The sequence below is a fragment of the Sceloporus undulatus genome, chromosome 5 (assembly GCF_019175285.1).
Source record: "Sceloporus undulatus isolate JIND9_A2432 ecotype Alabama chromosome 5, SceUnd_v1.1, whole genome shotgun sequence".
Classification (NCBI taxonomy): Eukaryota; Metazoa; Chordata; class Lepidosauria; order Squamata; family Phrynosomatidae; genus Sceloporus; species Sceloporus undulatus.
This window is the reverse complement of record NC_056526.1, coordinates 73,892,119-73,910,072: the sequence shown is the minus strand read 5'-3', so window position 1 is coordinate 73,910,072 and position 17,954 is coordinate 73,892,119.

The window sequence follows — 17,954 nt, the reverse complement described above, 5'->3', positions numbered from 1 at the left end:
AGCTGCATCCCAAACTTTGTGGAACCCTTGTTTCTATATCTATTGCATATCTGCATCTGTTCTGTGAGCAGAAAAGTCACATAGAAAAGGGGTAGTGGGGGGTCCACAGATCACCTTGAGCTAAAGGTTTTGGAGCCTTGCCTGATGCCCAAAGAACCTACGAAGATTAGTGCATACTTAAAAAAGGGACTTCCCACTGCCAAATTCAGTTCTAATTCAGGATGTATCCTGATATTATCACACATGTTTTGCCACTGATGCCGCCAGGTGGATGAATGCTGAGTAATTCCTGGCTAGAATTGGAGCTCAGCCAGCTGATTTGCAAATCTGGGAGCTTCCCAGTTTTGAAAAGAGGCATTAGGAGGAACGTTCTGACAGTAAAGGCTGTTTGACAATGAAAAACACTCCCTCAGAAAGTGGTGGAGTCTCCTTCTTTGGAGGTCTTTAAACAGAGGCTGGATGGCCATCTGTCTGGGATGCTTTGACTGAGAATTCCTGCATGGCAGGGGGTTGGACTGGATGGCCCTTGCGGTCTCTTCCAACTCTATGATTCTATGAGTCATTATCATCATGGAAGATGCAGTCCTAAGCCACTCTCGAAAGAGTGGTCTCATCATGGATGTTGGAAGTCCCCCAGAACAACAAGCTGAGGGGACCCATACACCACCACAGAGACCAACTGAGTCAGCTCAGGAAGGAAGATTGTTGAGTAGTGTGGGTGGTACAGCAGTAGAATTCCTATACTTCCCTAGCCACCCACCTTGTGGTGAGGGAGAGAGTCTTGAACTCCACCTTGCCTGTTGTTGTACAGAAAAAAACCCAGGTAGACAAAACTAGGAGAGGTTTAACCCCCCCTCCCGCAAAAAAATTAATCGAACCAGGTGTCTGTAAGTCCTGGATCAACTGTATCTTCCTGTATACTGACCTGGCTTTCAACAGCAACATTTGTAGTCCATGGGGCCTGTTGCCAAGGCTCTTCATACTATTTGAAATAGGGGACAGTTTAAGAGCCAACAGAATGCTATGGCTTCCAACTCTCCTGCGGTTATACTATAGTGTACCTACTCTGTATCTCACTCTACCCATTACTGTGTCAGTGACTGCTCCTTGAATCAATTCCCCTTCCATACTCACATGGAATTCATCTTTTATTGGGGGGGGGGGGGTTGCTGCAAGCAGAATATTTTAAAATACCACACTATACAATTATAGCACTATGATTCCACTTTAACTGCTGTCCTTTGTTTCATCATTTATAGTAGAGAGGTGAGAACAGGCAGACTAGTAGCAGATAGACAGACAGAAACTAATTTGCACATCTCATATTAATGTGCAGGTTGCAACACTGTTATCTGCTGGATTCTGCACTTTTTCAAATTTTGCAATGCTGTGCTTGACACCAGAATTTTATAAGCATATAAAAATATGCTTATTAAAGAACGCACATACAAGGAAAGATTTGTACAGAATTACTATGCCAGGGAAGACTGTGTGTAAAACAAATTCAGATGTGTATGTATCCATATATTTGGTTGGTGATTCCAATAAGAGAGAGGGGAGAAAAAGAGCTGGGATAGCTGAGGAACTGACAGAGAGATGTTGGTCTAGTGGAAGGGAGTTGGATAAAGAATGGCTAAAGCCTGACAAATGTTTAATTATAATGTACCCATACATATAGTGCAGGGACAGTCAGAGACGGTAAAAGGGAAACATAGGCCTGTTACAGACTGCCAAAATAAAGCTGCTTCGGGTCTCTTTGGAGGTACGCTGTTTAAATGATGCGTGCATCCTAAGAAGCCGGAAGCTGCACCAAAGCTGCACTCCAGTGCTTAGGAATGGAGTGTGGCTTTGGTGCGACCTCCGGACTCGTAGGACCCATGCATCATTTAAATAGCATACCTCCAAAGAGACCTGAAGCAGCTTTATTTTAGCAGTCTGTAACAGGCCATAGAGATAACAGTTTGATTGATGGATTGAAGAGGTGTGTGTGTTAAACTTATGTATATCCAATTAATGTAATTTGTAGTTTTCTTTGTTCAAAGTACTATAAAACTAGTTCACTTGTGGATCTGGCACTCCAGAATTTGAACAACATGCTCCCAATTCTGTGCTTTACATCCGTGCTTTACATCTGCAAATTCTATCCAATGCAAATGGATTTAATTGTATAATTTTATTTCAATTTTCCTTTATTTTTTTTAAAAATATTCATTTTATTTTACTTTTACATTATCTCAAGATCTCCTTGAATATAGAAATGATCCATTAATTTGCTAAAAAACAACAAGCAAGTCCTATAAATCTCATAATAGAATCATAACTAAAGTATTTCTCTCTGTGGTGGGTGAAAGTTATGTAAAACAAGAACAACATATGAAGGAACTACGCCTTCGTCTGCCCCATTATACTAGTGTGTGTGTGTTTGTGTGTGTGTGTGTTTCCCCAGATATCCTTTACACTTTCTCAATAAGCTACTTTTGTTAATGTGTTTGGTCATCATACAACAGTAGCAGCATACCAATATTTCCTTAGCTATGATGCAACTGTTGACATACTTTTGGTGTATTTCATATAATAACTTGCTATGAGATTGAGCTATTAAACACTCATATATTTTATGTAGTACAAGACCAGAGAAATGGTATCCACATGTTAACCAATGCCATTCTTGAGTATTGGTCATGTAACTTGGACTATTGGAAGATGGACTACAACCTCTGGCCTCAGGTTTTCATCCTAGTGTATGGTATTATAGCATTCTCATAATCATATCAGAGTGCTAAATCCCATATTTTTGCATAAAAACCTAAAGTATGGATTTAAAATGGGTTCTTCCTTCTTCTTTTTGTTAATAGCCATCACGTCAGCTTCAACATTTGGTGACCCTATGAATGAGAGATATCCAGATCACCCTGTTATCAGCAGCCCTGCTTAGGTCTTGCAAGCTCAGAACTATGGCTTCTCTGATTGGGTCTATCTATCTGTAATGTGGTCTTCCTTTTTTCCTATGGCCTTTGGCCTTACGAAGTGTTATTTTCTTTTGTAGGGAGTGATGTCTTCTCATGATATGTCTAAATGTACAATAGTCTAGATTTAATCATCTTGTGCTCTAAGGAGAGTTCAGGCTAGTTTTGATTTCAGACCATTTATTTATCTTTTTGACAGTCCATGGTATCTATAGGAATCTGTGTTGCTTTTCTTCCTATCAGCTTTCTTCGCTGTCAGTTTTCACAAGCATACTGAGAAAAGGTTCTTCATGTGGAACTTGAAATCAGTTTAAATTTTGGGCAATATTCATGTCAACAAAAAAAGAGTTATACAGAGTACGCTGAGGACAAGCATATAACAAAGGCTGAGACCCTGTCTGTGTATGAGAGAAATGCTGAAAAAATGTGAAATTAATAAAGCTTGCCTTTGCAACATCTGAACATTACATTACAGGTAGATGTAGGTAAGAATTCCATGCTGTGAAAATTATGAGTCATAGTATTTGTCCAGCTGTGTTAGCAGTATGGTTGTGGCTTAGTGGGAAGGGCACGCTTTCTTTACCCTCTCTTTTCATTCTTCAACTTGCTGGAATTTTGATATCCAACAAACTGCAGACAGAATTTTAAAGATGTTTTCTTGATGTCTCTGAAGAGGTCACAGAATGGTTGAGGAAACCAAAGAAGTAGCCATTTTGAAAGAGTTATCTTTTCCTGCGACCTTTCCACACTGCACAATTGCAGTAGTATGGTTCCATTTTAACTGCCATGGAAATATCCTGTGGGATCTTGGGATTTGCAGTTTAGGGAGGGGCAATTAGAATCCTAAACCAGAAAGCTCTACTACCTCATGAGACTACAAATCCCAGAATCCTACAGCCATGGCAGTTAAATGGAATATAGAACTATCATTATGCAACTGTGAAAGGTTATTTTATGTAGTCAACATGGTACCATCCACAAAACTGCGCCTTCCATACTCATCAATAATCAACATAATTGCATAATCAGGGAATAATGAGCCACAACTATGGCTGGTCTTGATCTGTATTCAGGATGCAGGATGTGCTGTAAGCACATTGTATAGACTACTCTACAGCTAGGCATAGACAGAGACAGAGACAGAAAGATAATGGGTCATTTCACAGTATACAATCATAGTGCTCTGTTTTACTTTCACTGCCATGGAAACTTTCACATCATATGGAAACCTGGGGCTTTCTGCTTTGGTGGCACACTAGCACTATCTGGCTAGGAATTCTAAATACCCAACCTAAACTACAATTTCAGGATTCCATATGATGCAGCCAACGTGAAATGATATTGCTATAATTGTGTGTTGTGAAAGGGCCCCGTGGTTGGTTGTATCATTAGGCAGAGGGAAACAGCCACCTCAGACAGCACATTTGAGATATTATAAATGGTGAGCAAAATGTTATGTGCCTCATTGTTGTTGTATTTCACAGCCATATTGGCAGGGAAGCATTTATGGGGTGTTCTTTTATATACTATGTAGCTTAACTTGGATAGATAACAGGCAACATTTGCAGCTCTCCCTCTGGCATCAAGATATCTTGGACAAAACCTGAACTTTTCCATGATGGGAAATTGGGATCATAGCACAGAACACTCACTTTGCATGGGAAAAAGCCTCATTTTCAATGCTTAGCATCTTCAGAAAGAACTAGAAAATACCGTTATCCAAAACTCTGGAGATATAGTGCTGGTCAATAGAGATAATTCTGAGCAAATGGACCAATGATATGGTGACCTCATTCAGTTAAAAACAGTTTCCTATGTTTCTATCCTATGATTCTTTCAAAGGGATATATATAAAATGCATGCAGATATAATATATATTTATTGTGTGTTTTTGCCACTGCAGTGTGTGAACTCACTGTGCAATGTCTATAAAACTCACAGCAGAATCCTCCTCAAATGTGAGGCTAACTTCTGGTTTCAGACTTAATCCCAGGTAAAGTAGATAAAGAACTGTAGCTTGAGATGCTGATACCCAGGAGAAGGATCAATAAGCATGCTGCTGCAATCTTGCTTGTCTCCTACATTCAACGTCATGCTCACCAGGACCTGACTGCTTGACTATTGTCACAAAAGCAGTTTCTTTCCTTTCCCTTATTTTCCCCAGCTAGTTTTTTGGAATCAGAGGAGTCTCCAATGTGAAGGAAGACAGCACACTTTCAAGAAATAGTTCCTTCAGTAGAATTAGCCAATTAGATCCTGACTAAAATCTGTCTCTTGTGATAAAACATCTAAATGTCCTCTGAAGTACCTTGGCATATTTCTAGAATATAGTTGTGGGACTGTTCGATATAGATGCCATCATCTCCCATCCATATAAGGTTATGTTTAGAAATATGTTAGTGAATACCATTTTCATCCATACAAGTGATAGTGAGCATGTTTAGTTTGAAGAAAATGTTATTATTGACAATAAGGAATAGTTAATATTTCTTAATATAGCTAGGACCAGGTCATTAAAGGTACTCCACCTTACATTTTGATACCCCCACTGCTGCCAGTAGGTCAGTCTCTTGTCAAATTTGGCACTTTTGTTTCAAATTTACATTTAATTGTTTGTTTCTTTTGGCTTCCTGGAAATGCAGCTTCCTTGGATTCAATGAGATGGATCTGGAAATTTAACTGTTCAGTTTAGATTTAATTGTTTGGGGGAATGATTAATTTTACCTACATAATCTAGCCAGAACCTCTGGTACAAAATGGGGAAAAAATTAATTATGCATGTTGTCTGCTGCAGTCCTTCTTTTGTCTTCTATTTAATCAAATTTTGTCAGGTCTAATGACTTTTAATCAATATGACATTACTTTAGTCAAGGAAAAATCTTGCTAAAGAGGATGCCAACTGTAGAATGTTATGATAAAGAAACACTATCAGTCCATATGGGATTGTTCTATAAGAGATAGTGCATCTGCTTTTTTCAATCAGATATTCCTTATTTTGATTACATTTTCCTGGTCCAATATTTAATTGAAGGCCAACAATGAGAGCTGTGTAAACAGTCTGCAGAAAACAAGACTGAATTGGAAAGTGTTGTTAAAGTGCAATTGATGGTTGCTGACACTGCACATTTATGACTGGACAGTGGATACTGGAGAGGCAACTGAGTAGGCATCAGTCACACTTAGTTTGCAAGGTCTCTTGGTGCTGGCTGAAGACACAAAGATATGCTCAAGTTTTCTAGGGCTGCTGCACACTGCATAATTAATGACCACTTTAATTGTCATGGCTCCATTCTATAGAATCCTGGGACTTGTAGTGTGTTGAGGCACTAGAACGCTCTGACATTAAAGTACAGATCCCACAATTGCATAGCATTGGGCCATGGCAGCGAAAGTGGTATCAAACTGCATTAATCATGCAGTGTAGATGCAGCCTTGTTCTCCAGGAGAGTTGTTAAAGCTCAGAGTAAAAGGAGGAGAAAGCATATGTGCAATGTAGCTTTGAAATCTAGGAACCTATACTGCCCCCCCCCAAAAAAAATTAATATCGTTCACCGGAAAGCATGAAGGTGTTTTCATGTGTGTTGCAGAATTAATGAGGCCTAGAGAAGATTTCTGGGTTGTGATAGTTTGTTCCTTACATTCATGTGGATGAAAAAATTCATAATGGCATGCCTCTTGCTGGATAAATGGAAAAGTCTATTAAAAGTGTAATTTACTATAGATAATGTAATGTAACATCCAGGGCCAGCATGATAACAAGAAGATCTGGATGTGCTGGATGTGTTGATCTCTGGGAGGAGTCTGTGGAAGAATTTGCACTCATGGGATAGCTAAAATAACTGGCTTTAACAAACAAACAGGTAGGAACATTTACTATGATGGCTATTCAAAGAAACCTTTTCAGTGATATGACTATCTTATTGCATTTATGTTCCAGCATTCCTCTAATGAACTTGAGGCAAAAAAACATAGCCTTCCTCTTCTTTACTTTATCCTTATAACAAACATGCAACATAGCTGACCAGATGGGTTTCATAGTTCAGGAAGGGCTAGAAGCTGGGTCTGACATGTACAAATCTGATGTGATAAGCACTATGCAACACTTATTTCTAAATGGGAATCTCTGGGAAACAATTAAATGTGTGTGTAACTTTGAGAGAACTAGTTGAGAGTTATTGAGTGCAAGCTCACAAATATTTGCTATCTGAAGGAGTATTGGGGGTTTTTTTTACAGTTATTTTATATAAACCATATTTAATGAAGAGTATTAATTATGCTGGCCTTAAACTTTATGAAAGTCATTAGTGACTAATTGCCTGTTATCAAGGCTTGGTTTTAGAGAAAGCGCTGTCCAAAGTCTTGTGTGCATAATTCCATCTTTCTAGTGAAACATCAGAAAGGTTTCTTCAGACAGAGCTTAGATTCAGATATCTCTGTCAATGAACTGTTCTGTCAATGGCAATTTGATTTGCAATGGAAATGCAATTCCATTTAACTATGCAGCTTCTAGTACTTAACTATTTTCAGATGGCAGTAGCAAGGAATGAAACAGCTATTTGACATTCAGTTCTTTGAGAATGCTGTGTATGTATTGATACCATTAACCCTTATAGGGCTAAGCCCTCCAGCCACCTACATTTATTTTGCATAATATGTATGTAAGAGATAGTACAGGCAATCCATGTTCACTGAGTCACTTTTTCACAAAGACCTAAGAACTGTCTTTTCTGATCAGCCCAGTCCATTTTCATCCTCAAATGTAAGGGAAAGGGAAGTTACTGAAGAATTACTTGAGAATCAATATAGTGGATAGGGATGGATGTCTCCAGCATTGAGAAGAATATTGGTTTAGGATTAGGTGCTTTACTAAGGAGTCTAGAGGCACTTTGCTGTGTGGAGCCCAAATGACATCTAGTTGTACTCCATGCACCAGTTTTCAGAACAGTAAGTCCTGAACTACTGTAGAACCTGTAAAACATCTTATTTTTAAAATTTAATAACATAAGCATCAGATTTTTTAAAATCCAACCCTTTTATAAATTCAATGTAATGACAACATTTTATTTACTGTGGAAAAGAAGAACTGATTACTGAATATATGTAGTTGCGTCATAAAGAAGACATGGACTTTTTGGCTTTCTTTAACTAATTTTGCTTCAATAGAGTCTCCACTAAGAATACTTTCTCTCCACATAACACTAAATCACATGTTTCCTTGCTAACACATTAGCATAATGAAAATGATACATTATATCACAATTTTTTAAATTAACCTTTTTAAAGCTGTGGCCTGACATGGCACTTTATATCTTCCCTTGAAGCCTTACAAAATGCTGTTTCCAACTCACAGTTTGCCATGAATGACCCACTCAGATATTAAGTGCAGGTGTGGAGATAGTGCAGCTTCATTTGAACTGGATGGTAAATAGACCAAAAATGAATTATCTGTTTCTATATGTTTATAGATATAAACATTATCATTTTGGGAGTACTAAGTTGATGCACAAGTTTGTAAGGAACAAAATAATAAATCAGATTTCCTTTTCACAGACATCCCTTATTCTTTAAGTCCCATTCATTTAATATCCCAGTGTTCTTTCAATAACATAAATGAACATAATGTTAATTATCACTGATTTCCTTGATACCAGATCCCATCACACATTGACATTTTCTCATGTTCCCTTTTCATCATTCTCCAAAGTCTATTTCTCAAATTTACTTTTTCATTTTCTGCCCTGTTTTGCTAAGTTTCAACATTTAATGTACATATGTATATGCCTTTTCAGGGTAAACAAACTAGAGCACAATATTATTGTCAACCTATTAGTAGCAAATACATGTATAAGTTTTCCTTATACCCAACTATGTCCAGTTTTGGGTGATGCAAAGCTTGGTAGTCTTTTCTCCCTTCTGCAGCACTCAAAGCTCACCCCCCACAACAGATAATATTCCATGATTCAAAGTGCAATCAAGCAATTATTATCAAAAGCAAACCCCAGCAACAGAACATACCCAATATCCAAGAAGTGTTCATCATGATAACTTCCAAAATAGCATTGGTTGAGTGGTGAGAAATGCTTAGAGTTTCTATGTGAGATACAGTCAGCTCTTAATATCCAAGGATTTCTTATCCATTGATTCAAACATCCACAGCTTGAAAATATTTAAAAATATGTATAAATTTCAAAAAACAAACCTTGATTTTGCCATTTTATATAAGGAACATCATTTTACTAGGCCATTATATTTAATGGGATTTGAGCATCCAAGCGTTTGGGTATCCACAGGGACTCCAAGAATCAACCCCAGCAAATACAAAGGACCCACTGCATATGTTATAAGATAACATGTAGTCTCAAAAGAGTTTTCCCTATTTTGCCTCTGGCTAAATGAAGTCTGAATGTCAATTTTTCTAACAATGCAAGAGTCAAAACTCTGTCTAACAAGCAACAAATGGATAAACCTTGTACGTTTTTCCATGACCTTTCTATCTCTACCCTGGCTGCATTCAGTCAGGTAGAAAAAAATTCTTGAAATATGTTTCATTTTCTCTATCATAAATTGATAAAATCAGTACAGTATTTTGAAAGCATATATTCTATCTAATTATTTTTTAATTAAAAAGACAACATTTAGCAAATAATTGCATCCATAGTTAAGAGCACCTTGTCATGAGACAGTATTATTCCAATAGGTTGAGTATATTATTGACAAAAAAGAGAGATGTTGTCCTCATTGGTTTTGCCCTGTCTTTTGATCATGACCCTGTTGAACTCCAGCTAACAGCAGCATTACACCTTTTTTTGGTTCTACTCAAAATATTTTGTTTATTGATTGAATGTTTTTTTATCTCTTCTATTCCATTTTATGTCCTCTTTCTCTGTATCATTTTTATTAAATAATGCATGTTGGTTATGACTATGCATTCCATATTGCAGGCATCAAAGCAGTTTTACAAAATGGTCTATGTCTGTTTATTCCTATATTGGTGTAAAGGCTGCAGATGTTTTCCTTTCCCTTTTCTCAGTTTGATGATGACAAAGAGGACAAAAAAGTCAACAGTATTTTTCAGCAATACCACCCGTTATGACAGCCTTGGTGCCAAAATAAGATCCATTAATCTATGCTAACCCATGAGTCACTGTCAGATGATGTGCCCTTCTGAAAAGCTAGACAGGACACTGTGATGCATACGACTGATAAAAGGTGTTCCTTCTGTTCAACAGATAAAAAAGAACTTCTGCCGATGTTCATCTTGCAAACTGTGCTCCTTGGTCCTTCCATTTTTAAAATGTAAAACCAATATTCTTTTACTTCAAAGAAGTACATTAGGACAAAAATAAGCAAAATCTGATATTAAGGGCAGAAGCAATATAATTTCAGCCCTCTCTTATTTTACTAATTTTCTGACTATATGAGCATTGATGACATGTAGCTCTTCTGTTTCTCTTAGTACTTGCTTGTTGAAAAATAGAAAGGGGAAGGATGAAATTTCAGATTAAGTGGTTAATACATTAGGCAGATTATTAAAGGAGCATGGTAGTGCCCCTTCAGTTATGGTGAATCATATAAATAAGGTCAAATGACAGGTCAGTATAATCTACTGCAATTCTAGTTTTATCAATAAGGGGCCTGGTAACCTAAAAAGCAAACATGTACACTGCTCCCTCGGGTTACGAAATTAATTCGTTCCGCGGCCGCTTTCGTAACCCGAAAAGCCTTCGTAAGCCGAATTGCCATAGGCGCTAATGGGGAAAAGCCGCGTTTCGTGCGAAAAAGCGCCGAAAAGCACCAAAAAAAATTTTCGTAACCCGAAAAACATTCGTAACCCGGAACAATTATTTCCAATGGGATTTTTTCGTATCCCGGAAATTTCGTAACCTGGGTATTTCGTATCCCGAGGTACCACTGTATGTGCTTTCAAGTCACCTGTTGACTTATGACAACCCCATTAATTTCATAGGGTTTTCTTGAGCAAGAAATACTCAGAAGTGGTTTTCTAGTTACTTCCTCTGTAATATAGCCTATACCTCCTGGTATTCCTTGGCAGTCTCCCACCACGTACTAACCAGGGCTGTGCTTCACCTCTCAGACAGGATCTGGTACCTTTGGGATATTTAGGCCCTAAGGGGCAAAAATACACAAACAAAATATACTGGTGAATAATATGAAACTAGCCATTCATTATCCACACGACAAATAAGTCTGATAAAGAGTTCCAGCAAAACTAAGGAGATTATCACATGTGGCTTTTTAAACCACAATTATGGTTGTAAAATAGCAACTTCAGTGATATTTTTCACATGACACCACCTCTGTCTCATAGAAGCTTTGTCTATAATGTGTGTTTATGGCATCCCTTTTTGTTGATGTGGTAAACCAGTCAATAATCTACCAATCATGCAGTGGCATCATTAGATCTCATGTATGAAACATTGCTACCATGGCAGTCGCAATATTGGCAGTCGCGTGGTCTCTACAGTACCCTCTTCTCTCCCTTGCTATTTCCAAGCTAGCTCAATTAATTTTCATTTTTTCTATTACATTTTTCTCTTTTTAAACTTAAATTGCATTACCAGAACTCAGAAATTATGCTAAAAAGATATTTTAAAAAGAAAAAACCACCAAAATATTAAAAGCATGCTTGGTAGAACATATGCAGGGAGGCAGGGTTAAAGGGGAGTCAGGGAGAGAGTGCAATGGCCGAAGCAGCTCCAGTTTTGTGACTGACCAGACATATGTTTCCATTTTCCTTAACAAGCACAGTTGGGGTGAGAATAGGGCTTTTGTGACAATGTCCAAAAATATTGAAAGTTGAAACATTTAATTATAATAATAATAATAATAATAATAATAAATAATAATAAATAATAATAATTTTTATTTGTATTTCCTGCTTCTCCAAAGATCGAAGTGGGATTACATCATATTAAAAATACAGTGCAATACAAATATAAACTATAAAATATTAACACTGAATTAATCATTCCTATTAGTTCCTTAAAATATATAAGCAACTATAGTCCTATGAGCATCATTGGGAGTGGAGCATTAATTATGATTTTATATAGAATCAGGTGGATATGACCGCCGGAAGATTTACCTCTTTCTCCAACGTTTCTAAATGTTTCTCCATGCCTAAATTTTTAAAAAATGCATTATGGTGAAAAAAATTCAGTGAAAGATACTGACATATTTTATGAGCTAATGCTTCTAAAGTTATTTAGATTGAAGACTATGGCAGTAATTACATGTGCTGTATTAACTTGGAAGGAACCCTGTGGTTCCCTTCTTAGGAAAAACGTAGGACATCAATTGCACAGTTGAACAAACAAACATGCAAGCAAATATTTTCTTTTTCTTACCTTTACTGTATTCAGAGACTTCTTTTTAATGCCCTTTCAAGGAGATTTTACTGCTCCTTTTCAGCAGAAATCCTTCTTTATCAACGGCCATAGAAAGGAGAACATTATATAGGATTGACAGACATGGATTACTGCCACTGTGTGTCTAGATTAGCTGTTTTAAACAAGTAACAGAGATGGGAAGTTCAAAAAAAAATGACTGCTTTGCTGTCTCTGGCTGCTATAAAATAAAACATGCCTCCTCCCCTCCTCAAAGTTTGCAGAATTTCTCTATCACACCTTTTTTCTCCATCCATATTTTGTTTATCTTTCCCTTTCTAGAAATGTGAAGAAAAATTTCTGTTAGCAAGGAACGGGTGAATCAGTCAGGTTTGTTTCCTCCTGCTTTTGAATTTTTTTGTATCCCAAAATTGTGTCCCATCTAATCTCTTTCGTACTTCTGTGTACATTTTCACCAATCTATACTGTAGTACGTGGCTGTGACTTGCCTTTTAGTGTTGGAGGAAAATGTCTGCAAATCTATGTTTTCAAATTCTTCCACATTTATCCCCTCCCCCTATATATATACACACACACAAAGAAAATCAATTTTGTCCTATCTTTCTGAAGCAACTCTAGTAGTTTGGAAAGTTCTTTTTTAAAAACACATAAATCTAGCTTTCCTGCCCCATGCCCCATTTTCCGTGTGGTGATATAAATTTGAGTCCTCTGTTGCTTGGTCTTCCTGTTTCTTGTTTTGTGTCACCCCTTGAAGGACAAGAGGGGTCCAACATACTAAATTATTGTACTAAAATGATTGAAGATAAGGAATCAATGTACACTTATTATGCAGGAGTATGAAATAGCATAGGGACTATTTTCCATCTTGAAATTTACTGCCTGCTTCTAAGACTTTGTTCTCCTCCCTCTGGGGTCAATAAATGTTTCTGTCTCCTTGGTGGTTCATTTTCAATATCTCTGATTCTGATTAGATTCAGAGTCTTGGTAGCATTTGGGAAAGCATTGAAGAGTGGTTTGTGTTGTAGCAAAAGAGCAGAGATACATTCCATTTGCCAAGAAGAACTCCCCAAGGAGTGTCTCAGGGAATATTTCATAGGGGGAAAAGACATCATAGGCTGCAAGGACCTGAAATCTGTGCTTCTCTGAAATTTGCAAGTGCTGCTACATGGCTCTCTACACAATAAGTGTATAGTGAGGCTTGAAATAGAGCAAGCACTAATACTTTCAGGAAAAAAAATGACAGAATTGAGTTGACCCACTTGAAATGTTGGTGTCAAAACTATTCTTTCTTCCCCCAGAGCTTTTGTAATCTTTAAGATTAGCAAAAGTGTTTTGGATTTCAGAGTTTTTTGAATTTTGGAATATTTGCATAAACACAATGAGACACCTTAGAGCTGGGACTCCAATGTGAACATGAAATTCATTTATGTTTCATATATACTTTACACATGTAACTTGAAGGTAATTTCATAAACAATGTTTATAATAATGAAACAAAGTTTGTGTACATTGAACTACTGGAAAGCAAAAGTGTCAGTATCTCAGCCACCCATGCGGGCAGTTTTAGATTTATGAATATTGAATTCCAGATAAGAGATTCAAGCTATACCTGCATTAATTAACTCATCAAAAGAATTCTGTGCAATCCGTAAAACATAACAAACTACTAAGTTCCAGGTTTTGCAAATCTAGCCCAGTGAGAGCTCTCCAGATTGGTAACATTTCACCAGAGTCCCATGTAGTAATCTAGGTCACCAACTGCTATCTAACTGTAAATTAATCTGTGTGTGTGTGTGTGTGTGTGTGTGTGTGTGTGTGTGTGTATATATATATAAAAGAGGAGAAAGAAAAATAAATACCAGTAAAATAAAATGTAGACCTGACCTTAAAATGCCTATCTGTCCGTCTTTTATACTATACCATTCCACATGGTTGATCACAAAGACACCAAACCTGGTGTATTATCTAATGGAACTAAAATGAATACCATCCTAATTTGTGTATTCATGTCCTTACATGTATTATTTATAATACATCTTTTTTTCAGTATGAAGAAATGTTTTAATCTAAGGGGTTTATCGCACAGCTTTTAAAATTGACTTACCACTCTCAAACTGAATTCTAAATCTGCATCCAGATCCTATCATAAGTAAGTTTTAAAAGCTGTGTGATAACTCCTATGTTAAAACCTGCTACAGTTTTAAAAAATTTGCCAAAAAGTTAAAAACAAAAAAATACATAACCATATTAAATCTATTTAAAACAGTTAAAGAGGCAGTTAAAACATAATGATAAAAATGCAACACACCATAAGTAAAAGACATTTTATAGTTGCTAGCTAACAGTGAGTGGCACCAGTAGATAAGAACATCTTTGCTACCTGAAGAGGCAAGTAAGATTTGGTTTATTAAGATTTGCTTCTCTGTTTTTGCATCCTTTGTTTGGTTTAGATTTTTTTTTGTCACAGAATGCACATTTATGAATCACTTTTGATCGAACATGTTGGCTGCTGTCCTGTTAGTGACATGTCCCGAGCGATTTAGTGTACTGAATTCTTTGGACTCTGGCAGATGGAGAAATTTGGCACTTTCATCCCCAACAAATCTCCCCCATGAGCCCCATATCTGTTCTCTGGCTGGGCACTCCTCTCTAACAGCCATGCAGTGGCCAAACAAGTAATGGGGAAGTGGAGAAGATAAGGGACAGCCAAGAGGCCACTTGGCTCCATTCTTGCAACCACTCACAGGAAGAAGGAGAAAAACATCTTCCCATTCTCTAGAATTCTGTATTTTCATGGAGGTTTAGGAAAATACTGACTTTTTTGAAAATTTTGTTTCACTCAGATCCTTAATAGAACTATCCTCAGTGTTTGAAATCTTGCTTAACTTTCCTAGTAAAATATAAAGTTGATGGTCACAACAATTGTGTTTCAAATTATATTGGAATAATATTCCAAATCATCTCAACTAGAGTAGGCCCATTGAATAAATAAGATTTATATAAGTGTTGATTCATCATTTAGCAATTGATTGAATAGGTCTACTCTACTTAGGATTCTCAATAGAATACAGGTCTATATGACCTTGTAAAATATATACAGTTCAAAAGAGGGTGGCCCTTTCCATGACTTAGTCTAATACAGTTGTACAAAATTAAGTAACAGTGTGTATTATAGAAGACAGATTCATTTAGCTTTCACCAGACAAGTTCTCCCTGTGATTTTCATAGCACTAGAGAACTAAATATCCAGCTCTACAATTTGACCACCCTAGATAGATAGATAGATAGATAGATAGATAGATAGATCAAGTTCATGTGTGTGTGTGTAAGTGTGTAATGTTAGGGAAATGTTTATCACATTTCCAACATTTCTACAAATCACAGAAAAGTTCTGACAAGGATGCAGCATGATATTGAAACTTTCAAAGTAGATGTGATAATGTGCTGACAGTGACTGAAAAAATTACCATATTAAATCAAGACGTAAATGCAGTAGCAATAAAATATCAAATTCAGTTGTCATAAGATCTTTACCCATTGTTGCTAAAATCTTATATCCCTTTTTATATCCAATATCCAGTAATGACATTATGTTGCTACATCCTATTAACATCAACAAGCTGAATTCAAGAAATAGTTCAATCCATAAACAAATGATGAATAAGACTGTTAGAATGACACTAGTTTGCTAACCTCTTAAAAAGAAACAAATATAAATTACTCAGAAACCCAGATACTGGTAGAGGAGCTCTCAGAGACCACAGCTGTGGCACTATAGCTAATATTTGTTATTACTGCATGGTAAACCCCTTTTGAATAACTTTTACCTCAAAAACCTTATGATGAGACAATGGTTCTTTTCTGCAAATATTTCCTAATACAAAATAACCCTCTACAGGAGACAACCACTACAAAATATCTCGACACCTTCCCTACCAAAACACCTCAGTTGTGAAGAGACAGTCTAGAAGTATGGAACACACAAACTGATACATGCTTAACATTTCAGACAAAAAACCAAGAAGGATGATTTTGTATTGCAATATTTTCTCTGCCATAAGGAATAAATGGAAAGCTAAATAGGATGGATGGTCCTGCTCTTCCTTGGAGGCATCAACTGGTAGCCGGACACCATCCTCTCTCTCAAGGCATGTGCCTTCTTTCTCTTTCACTGTGTTATATGCACAAGCGAGAGGATGGAGATAGATATGAAGACAAAAGGGAGCCAGAGTGGTATAAGCTTTGAGTATGACTAGGACTCCAAGATAGCAGGTTTGAAATCCCTCTCAGTCATGAAAACCCACTGGGTGACCATGTGCAAGTCAACTCCCTCCACCACAGAGGAAGGCAATAACAAACCTCTGAACAAATTTGTCAAGAAAAACCTTTGATAGGTTCACCTAAGGCCACCATAAGTCAGAAATTCCTTGAAGGTGTAGAGCGTGAAGGCTGAAGAGCCATAGCTGGTGAATCCATGCATTCAGTGAATTCATGAGAATAGAATAATAGTGGAATAATAGAATAATAGACTTGGAAGAGACCACAAGGTCATCCAGCCCAACCCCCTTCCATGCAGGAACTCTCAGTCAGAGCATCCCCGACAGATGGCCATCCAGCCTCTTTTAAAGACCTCCAAATAAGGAGATTCCAAGAACATACCATCTGGAAGCCAGCTGTCATGGAAAGGCCCTACACAGATAGAGGGTTGGCTCCTTTGCATGTTATAGAGACATAAGTGTGCCAGTGTGTTTTCACTTTTTCCCTGTCCACAACCCATCCCACCTCTGTATATTCAATTTAACATGAAAACGACCCTTCCATACACTTAACACGGGTTGAGCCGCTTTCATGTGAATACATGAAAAGTGAAGAGTTCTTGTGAATACTTAAGAGTTTTGTTTGAAAATTAGTTGATATAATATAATAATAATAATAATAATACATACATTTTATTTATAGACCGCTATTCCACAATGATCATAGCGGTGTACAGAACAAAAAGGCAATACAATACAATCTCTCTCCTTCAAGAAGGTGGCTGAAGGGAGGTCTTTTCTTCTTCCAGGCAGGCTGGTGGAGCTAGCCTGCCTCTCTCTCCCTCAAGATGGTGGATGAAGGGAGGGCTATTCTTCTTCCAGGCAGGCCTGATGGAGCTAGCCTGCCTCTCTCTCCCTCAAGATGGAGGCTGAAGGGAGGGCTTGTCTTCTTCCAGTCTCCTAATTGGGAAGTGCAGGAAAACTGTGCACACTGGAATTTGCCAAAATCACATTGTGGGTACCTAGCTTAAGTCATTAATACTTGTATTTGGAAAACAAAGTACTTCATTAGCTGCTGATCTGTGATATTCTTGTTTATATACACCACTTCCCTCAGCTCATGACATTACAGAGGCCAAACTGTAATTTATCTTGAAAACCATTCAGTGTTTTCCACTCTATTCAATCAGAAGAGAATGCAGGGTCTAAATGAAATATAATGACATATGATGGAAAGACATAGAAGAGGGTTGGTCCCCCCCCCATGTAAGATAATGTGGCAACTTTCAAAGTTACAGATTAAGAATTTCTGAATTATTAAGGGACTTCCTCAGCAAGTGTGTAGTGATTTTCAGAATTCATTG